The sequence below is a fragment of the Vidua macroura genome, chromosome 5, assembly GCF_024509145.1.
Source record: "Vidua macroura isolate BioBank_ID:100142 chromosome 5, ASM2450914v1, whole genome shotgun sequence".
NCBI lineage: Eukaryota > Metazoa > Chordata > Aves > Passeriformes > Viduidae > Vidua > Vidua macroura.
This window is the reverse complement of record NC_071575.1, coordinates 63,056,938-63,081,961: the sequence shown is the minus strand read 5'-3', so window position 1 is coordinate 63,081,961 and position 25,024 is coordinate 63,056,938. Positions and strand designations below refer to the sequence as shown.

Here is a 25,024-nt window from a genome sequence, read left to right as displayed (position 1 = left end):
AGACTACAGGACCATATATATTTATGAAACACAGTATACTGTATGCCTATATTTTGAAATTGCATTATTTTTCTTCTAAAAGTACTAGAGGGTGGGGCACTCAAAAGCAATTATGGCCTGACAGGACAAATCTTACTGAAAGTACGTGTATTGCTAAACCTTTTAGATGGAAAATTCCTTTCATGGTTTTCACATTACAACAGTAAAATCTGTGTAATTATTCCAATCAGCAGATATGCAATGTGAATCACAAAGGAAAAAAGATCAGAGTAATATGAAGCTATAAACATATTCAAAGGGGAACTTTAGCATCTTTTTGATTGCAGCAAACATTTTTTTCTTAGAAGCAGCAGAAAGAAAACTAGTGGGGCTTGTTGGTGTCAGCAAGCATGCTCTTTGAAGACTTTGGAGGTGCAAAGCTATGAAAAAAATTAATTTCAATTCAATAGTAAGAAAGAGAAAGGTGATGTTCCAGAAAACAAAACCTTTTCTTTTCCCACCTGGGTGACAAAGCTACCTATAAAAATGTTCTCTCATGCATTTTGGGTGAGATCTCTTTTCTTGTAGAATTAAGTTTGCACCATGAGCCGATGCTGGAAGTGCCCTCTGAACAGAGGAACACTGGTGTCCCTGCTTGGAGCTCTGTGATAAGCCTCTGCATCACGGGGGAGCCTTGGAGGAGGATAAACTTAGTGCACAGCCGTGGTTTGTTTATAAAAACGAGTTGTCCTGGCAGAGAGTGTTAGCAGCCTTAGAACAGAGGCTGTCAGATCTTTTGGTATCTTATTAGCTTTTATCTTCTCTTTGGGGGTTGCAGTGCCTTCTGCTGTGTCCTGGTGTGTACAACACTTACTTCAGGCATTGTCATAGCTAGAGAAAGGCTTTTGCTGTTGTAACATTGGATTTCTTGACTTGGTTAACTAACCTGGTAATGAAGCCTTTCATGCCATCTGCATCATGTCAGCAAAGTAATTTTCAGCTTAGACAGCAGCTGGGCATGGTTTTTCCGGACAGATGGTATCCTGTCATCTCTTTAGCAGCTGTTTGGACGTGGCTGTGTGTCAACGCCACCATGATATAATCATTGTATCCTGTGAAGCAAGCCCAATGTGACCCTTAAGGCACTTGGCATCGTGCTGTTGGTGGCATATTTTGCAAGAATATTTTGAAGAAAGGATACAGAAACAAGAAATCTGAGCACGTGTCACATATGTCCTTCCTTTGCACACTTTTATGGGAAGCGACAAATGTGTTCCAGCACTTTAACAGTAAGTCTTTTGCTGGTTGCAAACCTAAATTTTGGATTTAGAAAGCTATATAGAGTTACTATGAAACCGTGCCAGTTTTGCAGTAATGTTACGTTGTTCTGGCTTTATTCCACTGATATTGAAGAGAGTCTCTTACATTTAGCATTTAATTGAAGTTCTAGATGGCGTCAACCAGCAAATTTTAAAATCAGTGAGAGAATATTTATGCAACTGGTGGAAAGCTGTTTTAAGAACATACTTTCTCGCCATTGATATATGTGGTTGTGGCAATTGTGAGTCAAGGAGGGGATACAAGAATTAACAGAATCAATGCTCTGAAGAAAAATAGCAACAGGATAACTTTTCATGTTGGAATTCAAATGCTTAACCTGGTGGCTATAAGGAGATTCTTTACATTTTTAGACCCCTATATTGTAAATTACGAGCCTTAGCCATGTGTTTTACATCTGAAAGCTCAGTTCTCTTCACTGTTTAATGTGCTCTCAATGATTGAATGTCCTCTTTTTTTTCATTTTTTTTTATTTTTAATTTTTCATTTTTTGTTTCCACCAATATGCATCTTCCACCTAATCACATTACATGCTTTCACTCTGCCTCTGGTTGAAGTCCCAAGTGTAGCACTAACAGCTGTGATGCAGTTCCTCCTATGGCTTGGTGGCTCTCCCTACAGAAGACTGGGTTGGCAGCCTGAGTGAGTCGTGTGTGTCTGTGTACACACATACATAGAGCTGTGTCCAAGCCACTTTGGCCACTATCTCAGAGTTCAAAGAATCTCCAGCATGAGCATTAATTTTGTCCAGATGTAAGTTCTTTTGGTCAAACTGAGTTGTACATAGGACCTCACCACAGGAATCTCATTTCTGATGCTTCCTTCTTTAACTTTTCCTGTGCAGTTAATTAGCAAGTATTGTGACTTATCAGTGAGGACTGGCAGGTGACAATTAGGTTTTCTATTTCTGCAGGCCAGTTATATGTGATTTTACTGCCAGGCAATACAGCTTTAGTCAGCTACATGGATGTGACAGAAAAAACTCATGTGGTCGTTAAATCATTCAATGTTCCTCTGTGTTGATGAAGTTTTAAAGAAGTTCAACATACAAATGTAGCACATTTTCAATGTAGTCAAGTGCACAACAATAGACTTCCTAGATTCTTTGTGCAGTTTTCTCTTTGTTTGTCTTTTTTGCTTACACTGAGAAGTAATATTCCCAAGATTATTGTGGGCTCTCTGTGCTCAGTAGCTCGGGAGGTTTAACTTGCTATTTTTGGTCTAATTCTTTACAAAGGAGAAGTGAATAATAACAAATATGTTGCTTCTGTGTCATCATTGCTTCCAATAGATGGTTTAAAAAGGTTTTCAAGGATATGTTATTTTTCAAGACTGATGAGTATGCTTTGTTTTACTGAACTACAGCTTTAAAAGAGCAAAAAAAACCTTTTCTAAACATTCAAGTTTCTGACTTTGTGAGGATTCAACCTTTGTTTCGAGCACACCTTGACACATCACTGCCCCTAGATTTTGCAGCTGCTCTGGTTTGCCCAAGGATCCTGCCAGCTGTTGAGGCTGTGAAGTTAATGGGAGCTGGATTGGTACCCAGGCACACCAGTTTGGCTGGTGTTTCAGTGACTGACCATCAGTACAGTACAGTACAGTTGGATTTTTTGTGCTTTTGGAGGGGCTGTCTCTTATGTGAAATGTTAAACAGAAATCAAATTACTCAAGTTCGAAGACTCAGACATAAAATGTGAGCCTATATATAGCTGTGTAAAGTCTGAGCCTCTGACTTTTGTGTTTGACCTACCATCTTTTTTGATTTCAGTATTACTTTTATTCTTATCCTCAAGTTTGAGTGTTATTTGCTATGTGGTGTGAAAGAGCTGTTCCCTTTAACCTGGAGCTGGCTGTTGAGAGATGTGTTCTCTATACTGTGTTCACTCTTCTCTGGGCTGTGGTTTAAGGGTTAGTTAAAGTAGTTTGAGATCCTTGGGGCAGTGTTACTGAATGTTCAGTCTTTTTATACTTGCTGATACCTACTATTTTTTAAATTGCTTTATATGCACGACCTAAATTTGTAAATCTAATACTCAAAATGGTGCATTAGAAGGTTGAGAGCACAAACCTGTTTATTTGGAGACATGGTTTATTATGGTCCAGTTTCTGACCTTCTGCCAGATTTCCTTATGGAACTATACTAAAAATAAATTAATAGTATCCAAATAAATAGTTCACATCCTATTCTTCTCCTAAGTAAGAGTCAAAAGAAAGGATACAAAGTTTCATGCCAAAGCAGCTGACCTAGTCACAGAAAGGTCCTTCTGTCTGATCAAGTGGGCCACTCCTACTCAAGATGAAAACCATCAAAAAGTAAGCAATTCCATTGCTTTTTCCCTGGATGTGTGTAGCACGCAGGAGTAGAGCTCTTTCTGGACAAGGGGTGTGAGGCTGTGTGCTTCCCTTGAGGGAGAAGGAAATAATTTTTTGAGAAAAGAAGTTTGTTTACCAAATGCAATAATACATATATTTTTATTTTTATATGCTATATTCTATCACCTTTTTTTTTTCACTGTGAACACTTGCTTTATTATTCTAAATATATTAACTAATTGCTATGTGTACATTTTGCAATTTGAATGCTTGCATTGTCTCATAGCTAGATTTGCTGTTAGGCAATTACTGGTATCCAGTCAGACTGGATGAATAGAATTGTTGTACTTAGAAAGCTAAATACTTTATATGGCTTAAGAAATTAATTAAAACTGCTACTATTTAGCCTGCAGGTATAGCTTATACAACTTAATCCAAGTTGTAACAGATACAAATATATTATGAGTCCATAAGCACTGGTGTATTTCTAACTAGGATTTATTATTTCCCTGTGTAGTGTTAGGCTACAAATGAAGCTTCTGTGAAACTTTTGTGCTGGGGAACTTTTATCACATGTGACTTGTTTTTACAGTTCAGTCAATTACAGAGATGAGAAAAGCCTCAGTAAAGTCAAGATATAATTTGCCAGTGATAAACACAAGAAGTTTGAAGGCCAACTCTCATGCTGACTGTACTCAGTCCTTTCTGACTGATTTCTTCTTCCTGGACTCAGTTTAATTAAGTGTGCATCAGTTCACTGTCTTTATGACTTATTGAAAACAAAGTCTTCTATTGAGTTGCATTTTTTTCCATAAAATTTTTCTATTGCCACTGTTACTATACGTGATGAGGCAGATGCTTTATACAGATGATCCATTCATGTAGCCATCAATTCCTTGGATGTCACATTTTTCTGCAGCAGTGTGTGCCAGGACACACTGGCTTGCTGCTGCACTGGGAAAATGGGCTCTCAGGGCAGAGAGATCAGGCTAGGAGGAGCTCAGGAGTGCATTCTGGAAAGCTTCTCCCTTGCAGAAGTCCCTGGCTGCAGCCCAGCCGGCATGTCTGCACGCCCTCTGTAAGTGCCCTGACGTGAGGGATGCACCCGTTCACACGACCCCGCCTGTGGAGCCTGCAGTGTCCAGGAACAGAAACTTGGGAGGTCTCTAATGAGCTTGGACCAAGCCCTATGTCAAACTCAGTGTTGATAATTGACTGTCTCTGTGTCTGACATCATGCTTAAGTTCATGTCGAAGAGAGAATCTGAAAAAGTAACTCAGAAAATATCAGGGCTTCAGGAAGCATCAAACCACTTCCGAACAAACTGGAGGTGCTGCCACATTTCCCATCAGACTTCAGCTCTTCTTCTAGTAGAATGGTGGGAATAAGCATTCAGTAAGATTTCAAGGAGGAAATTCAGTTTTCTTGGAATCTTAGTAACTGGCCTTATTTTAGAAGAATAGTGAAATTTGTATTGTTTTATTTCATACAGAGCGATCTTCTGCTATTATAAGACAGAAATAGTTAGCTAATTTCCATGATTGCTTTATGATCTTTCGTATTACCAGTGACTTTGTTTTCTTAAATCTTCAACTCCTGAGCTCCTTTAGCAGAAATTGTCTTGAACCAGGTTTAGTTATACTCCTGCTATGTAGGCCAATGTTTGGCAAAAATGATTGTATTTGTCTCACTATTCAGATTGCTCCAAGCACTTTTCTGACAACTGTATTTGTTCATTTGTTAAAAAAATGATGTCCCTGAACTTTTGACTTGTGTAATATTCCTCAAGGCAGTGACATTTATAAGAGTAATTAAAATTTGCACCTTCCTTTGATGACATGGAAGAGGATAGCAAGGTTAAGTGGAGACCAGCAGATCCTGCTGCTTTCTTCTGATCACATGGCGGCAAACATGCATTCCTTTTCACGCTCTGAATTTGCTTTGAAGCACATCTCTACAATTGCATGTGTCAGTGGTTGTTTCAAAAATTCTTCTACTTTTTGGACCAAAGCCCTTACATTTGGGACATTGGCTCGCCAAGATATTTGTACATGGCCAAAACATATATTTTTTTAGGGAACTTAGAACTTTTTTCTCTCCGGTTGTGCATCTGGGTTTTCTTTTTTCTTCCTATTCTCCCTGTTTTATTTGTTTTCAGGGTGGTGATGAGTTTATTCATTGTAATAGCATTCTAATGCAGTGACATAAATCTCTGGCTAGTAGGAAACAGAAATAACAAATAGCTTCATATCCCTTCAGTGCAAACCAGAGGAAGTATAGAGTAACAAATGTCAAATAAGACAAGTTGGAAGAGTTGTAAGTGCACTTGGATGTTAGTGAAAAGGTGTGGAAGTAAAAAACCTTTGCTGTTTCATATGCCTTACTTGGAGGCTGTTGTGTGCTGAAAAAAAGTCCATTGCTAGATTGCATGCTTGTTTGTCTCTAGAATATCTTTTTTTTTTTGGAAATTTTCTTTTCCTTTAAGTTTACAGGAGAAAAAATACTTCTTTTAGCCTACATAAAACTTTGTGTTGTTCCTCAAAAATTGTCATTAGTAGCAGTTAACTAAGTGAAATATATACCATTAAAACCCAAGTGAGGTATGTTTAGGAGGTAGGAGAGGCAGATGGGCTGAATGATCTCTTAACTCAATTTTCTGAAATGTGGGAGGCTAGGAGTGAAGTTTATTAGCGTGGGCTTCATAATAAAAACTTCCTTCTGACAAATTTTCCAGGGATTAACAACCAACCCATCCTCCCAGGCCAGTAAAATGTGAACCTCATGGGATTCAATCTCATTAAATGTCTTGGTCACTGCACAGCATAATTTGAACCCGTAAAGAAAAAACAAATTCAGATTGTGTTTTGCAGCCATTGTTATTTTTAGTTAAGCCACAAATTACTAATGGCTGTTTAAAGTAGGGGGTTCTGCATTTTTCTCCTGAAGCATGTGCTGCTTACTTCCTACCCATGCAAATACACAGCCAGAACACTTGGTCCCCCAAGGCCACTGGAAAAGCTTCAGAGTAGTCAAGTTGCACTGAAGCTCTAAGAAGGGATCCTGTCTCTGCCTCATACAACCTCCTTAGAGATGACTATTCCCAAATGATTTTTTCCTCTGCCTAATTAAAGGCCAAGATGCTACCTTTGATGTAGCAGGATGTGAAAGTGGGCTTTGGCAGTGAGTGCCCTTCCCAGTTATGGTCTTGGATGACTTGGCGAGTTGCTATCACTCTTCATGTTTCTGATTTCTCTTTTGAGTTGTTTACGAAGGTCCGAATGTTTCTGACAGATGTTTGTGTTCAGCCCTATGTTTCTGCTGTGCAGAGTTGCAATTTTATTTTCAATCTGAAATAAATTGATACTGACAAATTATCAAATAGATACATTAAGATCTTTGGTTTATGATAAGTATCTTCCCACAATCCCTCTTTGTATCCTTAACCTAGAGGGATTCTTGGGGTCAGCTGCTATTAAACATATCCAAGCATGGATGTGTATTGAGGTATTGTATTAAGGTAGGAAGAAGAAAACTGTGTGCAAACCAATTTTCATGATAGCACAGAGCCTTGTACCTCCCTGAGCTTGGAGCTCTGGAATTTGTTTTGTCTTTCTGCTTAAGAAAATTCCATAGAAAAGTACTGGAAAACTTGATCAATAATACAATAGACAACAAAGTTACAATGACAATCTTATTTCTAGAATGGTATTTTCTTCTCTTCTTGCTCTCTTTCTGGTTTGGCGTTTCTGTGTTTTTTTCCCCCCATAACTCTTTTATTTCTTGTTGATTATTTTCTCTGCTGGGATAGCAGTACATTGTTGTGGCAGCCCAGTGTTTCTGTACAACCAGATAAAATTTAGCTTCCTATCTTCCAGTAAGACACTGCTCTGTATTTTAAAACATTGAAATAAATATTTTCATTTGTAATAAATAACCCAATATTTTAATTTCCTTGCTTTCTCCTTTCCCTCAAAAGTGATTGTCATTCTTCACTTTCTTTTTTACCTGAAATTAAAAAGTGGTCCAACAGAGCATTTAAAGGTGCTTAGTTTACATCCCTGAGAAATCCTAGTGGAAATTCTTATATGTTTTTGGTTAAACTCTAAAAGTGCTTAATATTTTCCAGAGGAGACCATATTACAACTGTTTCAGATTAAAATTTGCCCCTATTTTGTTCTTGTACACTTTTTAAATTTTTAGAGGTTCCTGCTTTATTTCAATGTTTTAGCCTTGTCCTATGGAAAATATGGCCACCTGTCTTTCAGTGGAATCTTGTGAATTCCATTGATTGCGAATGATGTGAGGGCAGAGGGAAAGATCTAGAAAGGAGGAATCATCTCTCAAAGTGATTATCTCTTTGAAAGGGCATAAAAGGGATTTGGAAGAAGGAAGTTTTATTAACTGAAGTTACAGTTTGTTACCTTTATATTGCCAATGATTCCTGTAAGACATGGATGACCCTGCAGCATTTTTACATACTTGCAAGAAAACATACATAACTGCTGACCTATGGGCCTGGTATTTTGAAGAATGCCCACAATGTTTAGTTCAAGGTGTTACAGTTTCCACCTGTTCTGAGATTTCATAGGGAATTGTCACCATTAGGTATGACCTTATGCAGATCAAGCAAATTGACAACTCTTTGTAAAGTGGAGTTATCTCTTTGGGATTCACCTCAATAAATCATGGCAGGTTCCTTCAGATGGAGCTTTAGAGAATCTAAGCTACTCCCCCTCTCTCTTTAACCCTCTGATTTTCCCTCTTAGTGAGAATATACAGAGCTTCTTCAAACAGATCTCCTAAATTCAGTACCTCAGATGCCTGCAGCAGACTGTATGACTCTGCCCAGCCTGCCCAATCAGCTAATGTACAAACTCACACTTCTTTGGAATTCAGCTTTATTAATGCAAAAGGGAGACTAGTGCAAGCCATGCCCCTGCCTTCAGATAGCCTGGAATTCTTAAGATGGAACTCCTGAGCCACCCTTAATTGCTTATGTTTCCCTGAGTCAGAAGGGTGATGGAGCCATTTGTTTTTGGAAGAATACTTTTGTTTTCGTCCTCCTAGAATGTTTGCAGGTCTGTTGTAACTTAGTGGCAATCCTGACTTTGGGCCTGTGGTGTATGCTGCCATACAAGATATTTTTGACTTTCTACTGACATTCCTTGCTTAATATTCAAAGCCAGTTCTTACATGTCACTTTCCTGTGTTTTCCTTGCCTGCTGATTTGCTCCAGAAGATGATGCTTAGATTACTTGCAATCCTAACAGCCTGAGAGGATTTGGCATTGGCTTGGGTTGTTGCTATGGTTGAGTGACTCAATAGCAATGATAACATATTTACCCTGGACCTCCCAAGAGATGAAGTAGACTGGAGGCAACCGAAGTTTCCAATAGGAACATTGCTCAGTCGGTTCAAAATGCAAAAAGGGGACATAAAGTCTTTCTTCCAGAAGCACTTTTAAAAAACTGATTAAAAAGGGGGAGGTGTTTATATGTACCCCTTTCCAAAGTATTTAAGCCACTATAAAACTTTTTTTTTTAATTGATATTGCAGTAAACTGAAGTTATGTAATATGCCACCCTTGTCCTTCTGCACAGGCATTCAGAAACTGCTGTCTGTGGCCCCATCTTGAGAAGTTTATAATCCAAATAAACAAGACAGACCAAAGCCAGAAGGAGAAGTAGACAGATGTAATGATGCATCTATGGTTCTGCATCTATCCAGTAGCAGAGCTCAAGTTAATCTAAGAGGCATTTATTACAAGAAGTGCATTGTTTCAGTAAGAAGAACCTGGTTGATGCCAGCTACAAGCTGAGTCAATTGACTTTTATAAACTACTCACTATAATTTCAGAGGCAAGACATAGGAAAAATGTGTTGATTTAATGAATTCACAAACTGACACAAAATAAGTAAGAGCATCATCATCTGTGTCATGAAATGGAATCAGAAATAACATGGCCCTTATCACAGTGGGATATGCTCACATACAAACCCACAATAATTGAGTGCTCTTTACCTTCACATAGTGTTGCCTTTTGCCCAACCTGGAAATGAAACTGGAGATAATTTTAGTGAGGACGTAATACAAAAGGGGGGCTTTATTTGAAGGCCTTCAGGAACAGTTGTGGAAAGATGTTCACAAAAGCCCATCCGCCCATGGGTGAGTACATTTCTTATAGGTTTCAGGAAATTAGCGAAATTTATAAAAAGCACCAATTAGGAGGACAAGTGTTGATGCAATTCCCCCCCCCCCGCCCCAGGTCAAGCCCCTTCTCTGGAGCCCCCGTTTTGGTACTAGTTGTACTTTTTCCATGAGAATGTATCTGGAAGAGTTGTTTTCGGCTTTGGTTCCCAGGAAGAACCAAGATAGCACAAGAGCCTTGTACCTCCCTGAGCTTGGAGCTCTGGAATTTGTTTTGTCCTTCTGCTTAAGAAAATGCCATGGGAAAGTACTGGAAAACTAATCACTAATGCAATAGACTACAAAGCTACAAATATATGTGTGAAGAACACAGAGAACATATGAAAGAAAAAAGGCAAAACCTAAATGGCATCAATATAGCAAAAGAGATGAGATTCTGGGAATATTTTAATATTTTATCTATTCCAGATTGGTAATGCATATTTTTATGTCCTCATATCTGATCATCATTTGTATTCTTATTTTTTCTTCAGTACAGAGGCAAGCTTGTTTAACTACTTGCTCATTTCTGATTAGAATTTTTCCACAAGGCCATTGACATAGTTTTCTTTGTTCAATTAAATCTAGCTAAGTACTAATATTTCCCGAGTAACAGTATCACTGCAGCAGAAAAAAGAGTTCAAACAAATTTCACTCTATGCACACTTGCTAGGCAGACATCCACACACTAATGTTATTAATTAATGTAATTGATAGGTCTTATTTTAATTACATTAATACAATATTTATAAATAACTCTGCAAGAGATTTAAAATGTCCTATGTGAACAACTAAAGGGATTTTTTTGTGTCAGCTACTTGAAGCAGAATTTTTGCAGGGTATGAATAATTTGGAGGCCAAGACACAGAACAAAAACTGTCTTTCAGCAGCAGCATTTTATGATTTTGAAAAATAAATGTTATCACTTGGACCTGGGCTCTCTACCATCTCACGTGGTATGTATAAGTTGATACTAGCTGAAAGGATAGTCCTTTATCTTATTAGAGAGCAGGAGAAAGGGAAGCAGAACTGAAGGAGAAAACCAGTATTAATCACATGATCTGGACAGTGATCATTTATCTGTAAGCAGCATCTAAATATGTGCAGCCTGACAGAACCTGCAAACATTTATAATGCAATAAGCATTGCATGATTTTTTTTGACATCTATGAAAAGTCACCTTCTGAATGCTTCTATGAATAGTTTTTTTCAGGACAAATAATGCAGGTTTGCTTTGACTTAGTGTGCAAAGGGCAGGGGGATACTAGACAGTAGCTAATATTATGAGGAAATTAATGCAAATGTATTCAAATTGCAGATATTTTATTGCCCTCCCTTCCTTGCTCTCCTCATATGTCACTTACTTTCTTAGATGATAAATCCAAGTTAATTTGTCGCACTCCTGTCTGTGTGATTTTTGTCCTGCTTGGAGGTTTTTGATACAATTACATTTGAGTTCACTACAGTTAGAGAGTTAACTTTAAATTAAGCATATTTTTTATTTCAGTGGCCCATAATCAATCATTGAAACAAACAAACCCTTTGCTGTTTTCAGATTTTTTTTTTTTACTGTCTGTTACACTTGTCTCTTGGGGTACCAGGTGAGACAAAGTTGTATTTTAATCATATTGAGGAACTTCAAATTTATCACATTCAGGAAATTCTTATGTCATCATGTAAATACTTGATATCCACTCTGAGTTAATCATTCAGGCTTCTTTTGCAGTCATTAGAGAAAAACAAAACAAAACAGGAGCCTACAGAAAAAGGTTGAAATCAATAAAAAAGCAGAAAATTATGTTGGTTTGGATGACTTAGGTTCTTGTGTTCTCCCTCATCCACCAGAATGTTTCTCCCCAGAGTAGTCATTGATTGTTAAAGTTCCCCTTTTCTCATGCCCAAGGCTGAAGTACACTGCCCTCATCATCTTGTCATGTTTTAAGCCTAAAGTAGTTGCATTTTCTGGCAGTGCAGGATTTGTGACCATTTTGTTTGGTACAAGGAGCGCTGAAGGATGGACTTCTCTGTGTGTACTTTATCTCAGAAGCTGTAAATCATTAATCATTTGCTCTGCATTGTTCTATTTCTAGAACAGCCCACTTTGCCTCTTGGGAGTAGACTCAGGAATTAGACCTGAGCCCCAGATTCCAGCATGTTTTCTTTGTTATGAAATGTGTTGAGAATTCTTTTGGAGGACCTATTTTGGAACATAAAGTGGCATTGCTGTACAGAATTTAACTATGGAAGAAAGACATGAAAGTAGTTATGACATGACCAAAGCTAGAGTAAAGGAAGTGCAACATGGCAGGGAAGTATAACAACAAATTTAATACACCAGTTACGCACCTAAGCTGGCATCTAGGTGGGAATGAAGAGCCTAAATTCAGAATATTAATTCAGGAAAATTCAACCAAGCTCATATTCAGATATTTTCACAGATGTAAACTGTACTGTGTGGAGAACCCTGCACAGTTTTCTTAGTTTCTCTTTGCATTGGGTTGTCTGCCTAAGGTGTATTGGCATGCAGAACAAAATAATTTCTCTGCCTAAGTACTTTGGTGACTGTGATATGCATGGTCAGGCCTTACCAACCTGTACGAAATTGTCTGTCATGGCTGTAAAAAAAAGACAGAAGGATAATTCCAGAAATATTCTCAAAAGTAGCTGGACATTTGTGCTTTCCTCAGTTCTGCCTTAGGGATTCTGTACCAGGAGAGTCTGACTGGTGTTGCCAAACTGAGGATGACATTTCTGAAGATGATTGTCTGTGCTCTAGGTTAGTTTATAATACCAGGACTAGAGCCCAAGCATCTGAACTTCTAGGTAATTTCTCACCCTCAGCTAATACTTTAACATTTTTTTTAAAATTTTACCTGCAGCCAACTGGTAAATATGGTAAATTTGGAGACTTCATTTCTAACAGTTGTTTGGAAAGTTGAGAATTGATTCTTAATGCTTTAATACTATGTTTTATGCCAGTGGTTCTGTGTTTGTTGACCTGATTTTTCACTGAGTCAGTCTGAATGTTCAAATCTCAACACCAATAAAACAGACACTGGTCAGTGACAATAAAATCCAGTGTTGTGTAAAGTGCTTTAATTCTCAGGCTAATGATACTCACATAGCAAGAGTCAATTTGATAACTTTTGTAGCACAAATGGAAAAGGTCAGTATCACTAGATTGTAGTGTCTTCATTGATAATATTTAGGCATTATAATAGATTGCCATCAAAAATACATAAAAATTAGTTTAAATTATTTATTCTACACTAAATATGCATCTGATTTAAGAGACCCCTTTTTCTGGGAACTTGCAGTGCCAGTAAAACACCCAGTAACCCAGCATGGAATAGCAAACAGAGCCGAGCAAGAGGAGCAGCTATGAGAGATCATTTAACAAAGCTAAAAGTTATTAGAATAAATGTTAGTTTTCATAATAGAGAAAAAGTTTGTAAAAATATAAATATGAAAATATACTTTAAAATGCTATGAAGTTGAAGCTATTTAAGGGAACCAGTCAAAATATATCCTATATAATAGTGAAAGCCCTATTTAATAAACACCAACTAAAGGACTTAAACCTGTTGAAAATATTTTTCATTCAATGTGAGTTCAAAAGGTCACTATTTGGCATTCCTCCTCACAGCCAAATCTACTGAAGTTAGCTTGCCTTTAGTAAACAAATTCTGATTAAAAGCTATTCAGAACTGTCTCTATTTGCTTTGTCACAATCACATTGTAGATATTTTCTTTCTACAGCAATCAAATTCATGACATCTATTTAATGGAGCTAAAATGGATTGTGCATTAGGCAGCATTGCTTTATACAAAAGAGAAACACTAAAGTATGTGTACCTTTAAAATACAGTGATTTAAAACTATTATGCAATAAGCCTAAATGGTTAGCAGAAACTTGAATTAGAATACTACCTTGAACATAAAAATGCCTTTAATTTGTTGGTTTTTTTAACAAACATACATTAACTGAACTTGGTAGTAATTCTGAAAGACAGGTAAGTGTTGTTATAAACATATAGCAGATGGTTAAACTGACATAAATGGAGGGTGAGAGATTTGTTCAAGGTCAGAGAGCAAGTGCCCAGGAGTTCATACATATAGTTAGTTCCCTGTTCTGATCATGAAACAAATCTCCTTTGTTCTACATATTTGCACATTACACATTAAATGAATAGCCATATTATTTTGCTTGTGCTTCCAAAATATAAGTACAGGACATACAGAAGAGACACAATCTATGATTTTTGCCTTTAAATTAATGCAATTTTTGTTTAAGGATTAAGGGCACGGAGTTATATACTGAGGATATTTGCGTCATCCTGTGCTACAGTGAGTAGTTTGCTGTAGAGATAAGGGGATGACTGTGGTTGATTTCTATCCTGTTGCCACTTCCTGTCCTGTACCTGCAGTGTGCCAATTTTAATCTGTCAGGAATCTAAATACCCTTCAGGTTTGGTTTGCTGATTGAATCCTTCCTTCCTAGAACCTCCCGTTTCTATACTGGACCTGTAGGAGGCTGACACAGTATTTTATCGAGTACATTACTCATCTTGACTTCTCTGCCTTTTTACCTGGAAGCAAAGATTTGTCTTTTTTTTTTTTTCTCATTGCTGTGGTTCAACATATCCAAATACATTAATTGCTCAGTTCTGTTAGAGCCTCCCATTATCTGAAAGAGATAGTGTTGTAATCATGAGATGTTTCATAACTGAAAGTTGAATATAAACAAGTAGGTTTTATCTGGTTTTTTTCCTATCTGTGTGAACGCAAACAAGAGAATTCTTACACTTTTTTCCTCACTTTTGGCTAAGTTCTAAATGGCCATCTTGATGAATAAATATGGCAAGTCTAGTTTAAACATGGAGTGAGTGACTGCAGAAGGTTTATTTATTTTAATGGCTTTCCATTCAAATTAAATATAAACAGAAAAGCATAAAAGTTATCTCTTAAATCCAAACCAGAGTTTTGGCTGAGCTTATTAAGTCTGAAGCATCTGGACTTCAAACAAACAAACAAACAAAAAAATATCTCTTTTTGCATATGAAATACATTTGAAATAACTTCATCCAGTTATTTCATTTTCATTTCAAAGGTTTTTTTGTACATTACAAAGTGCAGTACAAAAAACAACCCAGTCAAATAAGTACCAAACTGTTACCTTCACTTTACATATGTAAGTCTTTATGTAAGAGTTTATGTGACATGTCTAAAGTCAAAAAGCAAAATAACCACAGAACAGGATTTAGAGCTGAGAGGACTCTAATCCACCAGGCTGTGCTCAGCCCACTGAACATGACTTTTATTGTGCACCCAAATACCAGCTGGTGATCACTTGAAGATTGATGGTAGCATGCAGCTCTGGAATGTGCTCCTAAATTCACTCTTTGTGTCAGTCTTCATGGTGTGAAAAAGAGTGAAAAACGTTTGTGTTCTGTGTGTTTAAACAGCAATTGTGCTGCCCACTGAGCATGGCTGCCCGCAGGCTTGGAGCACTCCTGCTCCCAGGAGCCAGCAGTAGGGACAGCCACATCCTATTAATGACACCTAGCAGTGACAGAGCCAAATCCATACAAAAAAACCCCCAAGTTTAAATAAAATAATTTTCATTGCACACATGCTTGGAAATATTTTATTTTTAAAGTTGACATTTAAACAAAACACACCCCATGTCTTAATGAATATTGAAAAAATGTTGTATTTAATATGAAACTTAGAACAGTCCATGATGTTCAGCAACACAACCAGAAAACACTGATGATGAAATTAATAATTTCCAGTTGTGTCCAACCACTGAAATCCTCTGGGGGATGTGGCCAAATCCCATATTCAATGAAGCAGGTTGGGTCATAACAGTAATTAGGGAAAAAAAAAAAAAAAACAAAAAAAAACCCAAAAAACAAAAACACTTAATGTGCAATCTGATGAAACCACATGGCTGTTCCTCCAATAGGATTGAATGCATTTAATATACCAGAAAAATCTGTTTCAAGAGAAAAAAAGAACCAACTGCTCAGACATTTAAAGATAGGCTTGACCTTTGCTTTTCTCCCAAACCAAACTTTCCTTGGCTTCAGAAAGCATCCTAAACACCCACATCCAGAAAGCAGCTTGCTTCCTGTCAGTGAAAAAGGTTGGGTGGCCTTGCAGCTGCAAAATAAAATAAAATCCAAGAGCTCAAATTAGGCTGCAAGGGGTGGTACACTGGTTACTAAAGCATACAGAACAACAAATAAATAGAGGAAAGGCATTAAGAATATTGTGGAAAAGTATTCCATTACTCTAAGATTTCTGTAAATAGGAATAACAATGGAAGATTTGGATAAATGCAGTTGTGACATGACTGTGGAATCGAGCATGGCTGTTGCTTTTGGTGAAATTTGTTATCTCTGATATAATGACCCTTCTGGCATCGTGTTGAACTAGGGGTTCATGGAAGGTTCACTGAGCAGGGGATGCCATTTGTTGACCTCCAGCTGCTTTGTTTTCTCACATAGTCGAGTGAGAATAAGTGCTTCTTTTATCCTTCCCAGATGTAAAGCAGAGCTTGCTAACTATCTTGACTTGGTATATAGAGATGATTATCTGATATATAGACAAGAGTATTTAGGCAGGTATATGCATCCCATTGACATACTGATACTGAGGAAATAAGAAAACATACCAAAAAAGAAGCAGTGGTTTACCTATTTGTGTCTGATACCCACCATGCCACATACTTCGTTGCCTGATTTTGCTATGAGCAACTTTGCTGTTTTTATGAATATCCCACTAAATTCAATTTTTTTTAATGTATAAAAATGCTACCCTTTAGTTCAGCAGTCAACTGAAACAAATTTATTACTGTCATTCTTTTGAATGAGAAATACCACCTTCCAAAGTTTCTTCAGCTCATAACTGGGTAAATTTTATATTATTTTAATGAAGAACGAATGAATGCTAAGCACTGGGATTTAGCTTGATCTCTTTATGCCTGATGTTTGCCTGATAGCTAATCCTAATTTGATTAAATTGATAATAATAATAATGGAACTGTAACCAAGCCTGCATATACTAAATTACCCTATTTTGTACAGAGTAGTGGTGAGAAGTGACTAGTGAAGCTAGGAACAATATGTTTTAAGGAGATCTGTGGATAAAGTAGCATGGTTAAAGTTGCTGTACATTTGGTAACATCAATAAAGGCAAGGATTATTGCAGCAAGGGCAATAATGTCAATTGTAGACAATAGAAAGATTTGCTGAATCTCTGGGGAGGTTGCTCTTTGGGAGAGGGAAAGGAATACAATGGATAGGGTTCCTCTGCCTTGCCAGAGTGAAGCGGGTTCTTACTTTATTACAGAAACCATAATGAAATTTTTCAGTGGATGAGCTGTGTTTTCTCAATGAGTTTTTATTAGCTCAGTGAGTTTTTATTAGCTGGTAACAAATAATTCGGCAGCTTAGTGAAAATATGCTCAGAGAGAAAAGGACTGCATGTGAGCTGATATTAAGAGCTTTTTCAGTCTGAAAAGAAGTTGGGAGACTGCTATAACACTTTCATTATTTCAGGTGTTGATTATTCTGAAACATTTGATAGATCTTCACTACAGATGGCATCACATCATCAGCAAAGATGTATTAACGTCTCAAAACTGCACACTGCTACTCCCCCGTAGCTGTCAGTTTTGCAAAAGCCAAATTCTGTCTTCACTGTCTACAGACTATCTGCAAAGTACTCACTTAGATTGAACAGAAAGATAAATTTGCAAAGACAGACAATTCTAGTAGTAAATCAACCTACCTTTGACCCAACTTTACTTACACTCTCCCCTTTCCTCTCTTTCCCTTTCCAGTATTCAAAGATGTCTCAGCTGACATCATCTGACCTGATTGTGGGGAGTAAATAGTCAGGTACTTAATCCTAAGCCTTAAAATGTTTGCTTTTATCACAAAAGAAATAGCCTGAATGAGATGCAAACCTAAAGAGAAGTCAACTCAGACCTTGTTCTCCCAGTGGCCAACCCATTAGTGGCAAATGGGATGAAGAGGTATGATATGGAAAAACAGTTCCCAGATCTCATGTTGTTGCCCAGTCCTGACTTGGAGACTATCACAACCTTCAATCTTTTTTTTTTTTTTTTTTTTTTTTTTGGGCAGACAATTACAATAATTCACTGTCTTCCATTTTTCATATCTCTCTGTAAATTTGTATCAAAGTTTCAGTGTCTGCATACAGTCAGGGGTTTATCTGTCCAATTAGTCTGATCACTACTTGGAACATTTCTGTGTGTGCCTGAGCATCACAGGAAGAAGCACAGCCATTCTTCCAGTGCTGTGATTGGTGGCCCACTAGAAAAAAAGAGAAGAGAGAAAACGCAAGAGTTTACAATGAAGAGATATACTTCTCCCAGAAGAAGTAAAACTATGTGGAATCTGTCTGACTTCTCCAGGGGTGCAGCTTTTTTTTTCCTCACTCTGTCTCAAAAATAATGTCATTCTTGGCAACCAAAAGCTTCTCACTCCTGCATCTGAAAAACAAAATCATCCCTAGTGCCAATGGTAAAGCCACTGTGTGCACCCAGGCTGAGCTTCTACAGCCTTTGGGCAATGTGGCAAGGGCCCTCTCTCTCCATGGGTTTTGGAAAGCAGTCAGTGGGTAAATTCTGTGTAACTGTGCAGACTTTGAAGTATGCAGCTTTTGGAGAGCAGCTTTCATGCTGCAGTGCTGTTGTACACAAGCTTGTTACACACAAGGTTTGGAGGAGACTGGCTCACATCTGACATGGATAACTCGGCTGCAGTAATCTTAAACCCAGTTGGCCTATCTTTATGGCTCTCCATGCTTGCCAAAGTTGTCCCTTTTGTTTTGGGACCAAAAATCAGAACAAGGCCTGGACAGGATACTAATGAGCAGAAAAGAGCAAGGTAATACTTGAAAAATAGGATATCTTCTGTAAAGTTCTGTAGAATGGCAGTATTTGTAGCATCTTCTATAATAAAGCATAAAAATTGCATTTATATAAAATCATAACTGCACACTACTTGCTAAAAAAAAAGGAAGCCTACTTTTCAATGTTTTTATTGAAGTACCTATACAGATTTCAGAGGAGTTATTCGAGGTTTACAGTGATGTAAATGGAGAAATAACCTGATGTTATTATGCCCAGAAGTGTCTACAGCCTAGTGAGACTAGATGGCTGGAGGGTGTGGGTGGTCTTGCATAATGCTCAATGAAGGAATCTCAGTACTGGAATATTTGGCTTAGGATAAGACTTAGAATAGCTGTGTAACTGCAGTTTGAAAAACATTGACACATTTTTCCTCTTTGTTTTGGAGTGGGTTTTCTGTTGTGGAATGTGGTATGATTTCACGTGACAATATCTGTGAAAATGAAATCATACCTCTTCTTCATAATTTGAAGCTTCAATAAAGAGGTATGGAATGTCGTGGGATGTCTTGGGTTGATAAGTGTGCCACAAAGCCATGTTAATACATTTTGCCACACACGAGTAAGTGGCTTTCTCGTCTCATGTGTTTGCTTTTGCTTAGAAAGCACATTCCTTCTGCGCAAAACTGGCAGCTGCCCACACCTCAGAGGATCTACCCCTCCTTTTTCCTTCAAAGTACTAAATAAAAGATGAAAAATTCTGTTACAGATTTCTGTAATTTTAATAAAACAGCACTCTGTCATGTATTATTTCCCTTTTGGTACAACTTTTTAAAAGGCACAGTGTTAAAAGCCAGTTACTACTCGATTGTGATTTTTTTTTAAAGTCTGTGAGTTACCAGGATTTCAGGATTTCTATCTTGCAAATTGTGAAAAAAAACCCAAAAACCAAAAAAACAAAAAACCATCTACTGACATATGTGAATGCTCTGCTTAAGGTCAACTGTTAACTGGTGTGTCTTTTCCTATCAACACATGGTCCCCTTCACAAAGAGCTATTGAGTGTTTTACTGCTCCTAATGTATATGTTGAGCTGCTCCAGGTGACAAATTGTTCTTCAGACATGCTAGAGCCACCTCTGGGCCTGATTCTCTGAAGACTTCACCTTGGTGCTCTGATTCCCCTTTATAAAAGACTTCACTATCTCTGTCCAGGAATGTTTAAATTTCACTCTCAACTCACGTAGCAAATACACCCACAAGTATTCAAGGTGTATATTTAAACCAGATCATATTTAGATATAATTGACATTTCCTTGTTATTTACTCTCATTCCAAATGCAGCAACTAAGTTTCCTTCAAGCAGATTATACATTTTAGCTCTGGGCAAAAAAAGGGCTCTGTTTCAGCCTGTGCAATCTGAACTCCATTCTTCTGTCTTGTTCAAATGATCTTGTTAATTAGCATGTGATTTTATGAGCACTTGTAAATCTATTTTCTCCCCTTTCACTTTTTTTTTTAATAAAAATACAATTAAACCCATTTCAGATGGATTCAGAAGCAAGTGTGCACATCTCTGATTTCTAGTTCTTATGAAGTTATTACCTCTTACATAAAAAGCCAGATTTCATTGTAACAGCATTAAAGAAAAGAGTCAAAACTCTGATGCATGAAGAAGAGATAAAGAAAAGGTCAGACGTCCATCTGAGCCTTTTTGGGCCCTGTTTGGTTAAGGCACACTACTGACCAGTAGCACATGTGGCTACTCATGGCTCTTTGATGAGATGACTGTGTCCCCATTCACAATGGGATGTGCTTGAGAATGGATGAGGGATGGGTTTTAGTTTGAACACTGCATGAGCAGTGGCAAAATGCTTCAGCAGCTCCCTTATCTCAACCCCTTAAGCAGAAGGAATCAATACATACATCTTCAAAGAAAAGGAATATTGACAGTGCAAAGGTGACTCATTCTGAAGTTTTGGAAAGAAATATCCTCACTTTACTTATTCTCTTTCCGTACATGAAATTGAAAAAGTAGTCACTGGTGTTCTCAGACTTGCAGTGTAATAGCAGACTATTTCCACAAGTACTGTGTAAAGTATAAAAATGATGCATTTATTTCTTCCATGTCTTTACACTAAAAAAATTAAAAATAATGCCAAGAAAACAATAATTAAAATTGTTTGATTCTTATGAAATCTGATATCGTTTAACTAAATCTTTTCCAATCATTTCTGCTAAAATGTTACAAAACGAAGAGATTTGTAAATACTAAGTAGGAAGGAAAATATTTAAATTAAACAAAGCAGACTTTTTCTTCTGGCTGAAGTTTTTTGGTTTTGGGTTTTTTTAAATTATTTTTGGTAACATTGCAAATACCTCAGATATCACTCACATTCTTAAAATGCATAACCATTCCATTCAATGGTAGCAACATTATGCATAGTGTCTATATGTCCAAATGACTTTTTCACCTGTCTAAACATGACCTGTGCACAAAAGGGGACTGTTTCCATTTGATGTTATAAGCAAAAACATTGTCCTACTTAAACACTTAATTCTATTAAAAAAAAAAAAAAAAAAAAAAGAAAATTGGTTTCATTCCAGTTCCTAGAAGGTGAGATTTTACATTGCAGTCTCACATTGGCATGGGCTGGCATATTTGTTGGCACAAACTCAAGGTTTAATGAGGCTTAAGAGAGTTTTACAGCCTCCATAATCAGAGGCTAACATTGAGCTTGCTGCTAGATGTACACAAGGCGTGTGATTTGTGCACCCCACACCCCATGAGAATGTAAAATAAAACAGCATTGTATTGCTGACTTCCACATCACTAGGACTACATAAAATCCATGCCAATTTGGATGGCAGAGCTTCCATGGGGAGATGAAGCCCATCTTCCTGGAAAGCTGTGTTTGTGCCCATCTCTGTGGTGCTTGTGTGAATGGATTGCTGTGCTTTACTCCCTGCTTGTTTCTGAAGCACAGACACCAGATCTCTACTTCTGCTCTGAACTTCCCCATAAACAGCCTTCTGAGACTGAATCCTTATGCCAGCAGGAAAGAGGAGGAAAACATATTATTTCTTGCACTCTCCCACAGGGGATCCTAAATTAAAAGCTTGACAGACCATCCTAGGCTTGCTCAAAGAAGCCCTGCTAGGCTGGAAATCCAGGATGGTAGAGTGCAGGCATGACTGCATGCAGTCTGTCACGTGTCATGGTTTATCCACAGTTTATCAGTGGATTAATTCAGTGCTTTGAACTTGGGCTAGGGATGCTTGCATACCATAGCTACAGCTTACCAAACCCTACAACATAAAGGTAATTCTTGATTATGTCGAATGTTCAGTAATAAGTGGTTATGTGAGTCTGCAAAAAGGAAGTTATATTTTGGGAAGATCCTGCAGAGATCCCACTAAAAATTGCATTCATTTCAGTAACAAATGCATCAAACATCCTTATAAGATGTCAACCAAGGAAGTCACTTAAGGTCTTGCCTCTACATGTTAGAGATTATTATATTCCTTAGTTTTGGAGAGCCAGACTGTTTTCAACATTGTGCTTCCAGTGAATTTGAATTAAGGAGTGATGGAAGTTCGAGGTTGAGTGATTAAATAAGACATTCAGAGGACTACCTGATGGATCTAGCTCATTTATCCTTATGCAGGCTGGATAATTTGGTTATAATAGTCTGTGTGAGATAACTACACCTCCCTGGATACCCTGTTTCTAATAGCTAAAATTGTTTTGTACTGGCAAGAATATTTAGGTTTGTTACAATGGCTTTTGTGATGTCAGTAATAGATATTACACAAGTATTTTGTTATTTCTTTTGTGAGAACATGGCTTATTTAAAAAATACTCTTTTTGTGGTCAATTAGAAGGATAATTAAAGAGTAGGGACTTAAACTGTCCAATTGTCAGTAAGCTGTGCACTGTGTACAGAGAAAATTCCCAGTGCTTGGGATGTCCAAAATGTGCAGTTCAATAATAAGCATAATTCTGGAAAGGGAATTCATTGAAGCATTTGTTCCTTCATTAAAGCAACCTGTCCTCTAAGATCAGATTTCTTACAGTAGGGATCAAGTTGGTATTGGTTTTATCCCTGAGGAAAGGCAAAAGTCACCAACTGATGAAGAAAAACTACAAGCAAAGATTATTTTTGTATCATTAAGGATGAAAATTACTTGTATATTGTTTTATTGTCAAATAAAATTTTTAATATTTAGAGAGCTGTCTGTAGCATCATTCTCTATATAGGTTTTTCTGCTTTCAATGTTTGGTTAAGTTCTCAAGGAATGGAATAGAATTGCCCTGAATGTCAGTAAATGTCTACTTCATTTTTTGCCAAAAACTTTTGTTTGAGAGAGATGAAAGGGAATGTGAAAGAACTTATAGCATCTTTGCAACCACTGCTTTCTCTTAGCAACAGCAATCACGTATTAAATCTTTAAAAAAATTAAATTTTCTTGGGTGATTGTGTGGTAAATTTTGTTGAATGAAAATAAAATTTGATTAAATTCCCTCCCTACTTGTTTGAGTAGCCCAGAAAGTGTAATAAGCTATAAACTTCAGTATTAAAAGAAATAAAACTAATAAATCATTGTGAGAGTATTTGTTTCACAGCTTTCCTTCCTCTTATGAATGGTGTTGAGTTTCCATAGTCTAGTAATCTGGCATAAGGTGTTCTTTGCATCAGCAGCACGATGGAAGCAGATTATCTTTCAGGAGCCTTGGATAGAATAATATTATTTCAAAGAGGTTAAAAATCCAAGAAAATAATGGATTTTGATAAATGAAAGTTGTGGAAATCTGTTGCTGTCTTTGTCTCCTGTTTGAAAGCAGTCATCATGATCATGATGATCTTTTACATCAGCCGTGGTGTTCTCATTGTCAACCACTGTCAGTCAGTGGGGCAATAAGGAGGGACGTCCTGTTGTGCAATCACTGTGCTCACATTTACCCCGTGTTGGGTGGGAAACCAGCCCAGTTTATCTGTGCTTTCCTGGTATATCAAATGTACAGTTAGGAGAAGGTCCAGTTTCACCTTACAGCCTCCAAGTGTTATAGTAAAGTTAGTAATGCCCCAGGAAAAGGGATGAGCATGAGTGCCTGAGACTGGTTGTGAGAATTTCAGAGGGCCAAAGGTGCTGGTGTTAATGGCACTGTGCTGGTGAGTCTCCCAGGGGCCTGGGACAACCCTAGCTAAAGCTTACAGGGAGGAGTTTTTTAAAGTGAAGAAAAACAGTTGATTTCTCAAGCACTAAAAAAAAAAGGCTTCTGAAAGTCCTGTGAACAATTTTCATATATACTTAAGTTCTTTTTCAGATTTTTAGGCACAGATTGTAAATCTTTATTGTATGTTTATCTGTTGTCAAGGCACAAGATAAATACTATTCATTTTTATTTTTATATTACCATAAATAAGTTCATGTAGGAAACTCAGCTCCTGAAACCTGTCTCACATCTAAATTAATCAGAACACAATTATCTTTCAGTAACTGGAAATATTTTTCATCTTCCTATGAAAGTAGTTAATTAATTGGAGTTATGTATCATATTTATCAATGCAAATTATATTCTGATAAGTGTTCTTTCAATCATTAGTTTTCTACTAGACAGGTATGAATCCTAGGACTTCAACTTCTGCCTGCGATTAAAAATGGCTCTCCAAGTACTTAAAAAAAAATTGCTTTCAGCTAAATATATGTTTTGCAGAAGGCGCATACTTTAGGCACACTTCTTTTGGTGCATTTTTTTAATAGAGCACATATACAGAATTTTTTCTGTTTTGAGAGTTTTGTTTTATAAAACATCAGTAGCTTCAGACAACTAATTTTGTATAAGACATTTACTGTTTTCCATAGGGAATGAGTGAGCAAAAAACTTTGCTTTTAAAAAACCTTTGCCAACAGTGACAAGCCATATTGTCCCAGACAAAGTTTGCAACTGAGACCTGTGGGTTCAGATCTTACATTTATGAATATACATTATAGCAGAGCTCATTTTCATAGAGTCAGAGGGAACACAATTCAATCCTAATATTCAAGAAATAAAGCATAATTATATGTTAAATATTTTAACAAAGACAAATTGATTATTAAGGTTTTATTTTTTGACTCTCAGCTCTTGAGAAATCTCCCTTCTGTAATTACTGAAAAGTAAAACAATCTGACTGGGGCCCAAAATATATTGGCTTAGCAAAGATGGGAGGCTGAGCTTTCTTGAAGGCAGCAAGTATTACTTATTTGCAGTTGCTTATGCTATTCCTGTAACAGGCCTGATCCTGCACTGCTGAGATCAAAGGATGTTTTCACTTCAC

General features: G+C 37.2%; 1 protein-coding gene across 1 annotated transcript in view; it reads left to right on the top strand.

The window, feature by feature from the left end:
- SEMA3C (semaphorin 3C) overlaps positions 1–25,024 on the top strand; it is a 116,286-nt gene that overhangs the window by 38,654 nt on the left and 52,608 nt on the right. The window lies entirely within an intron of this gene.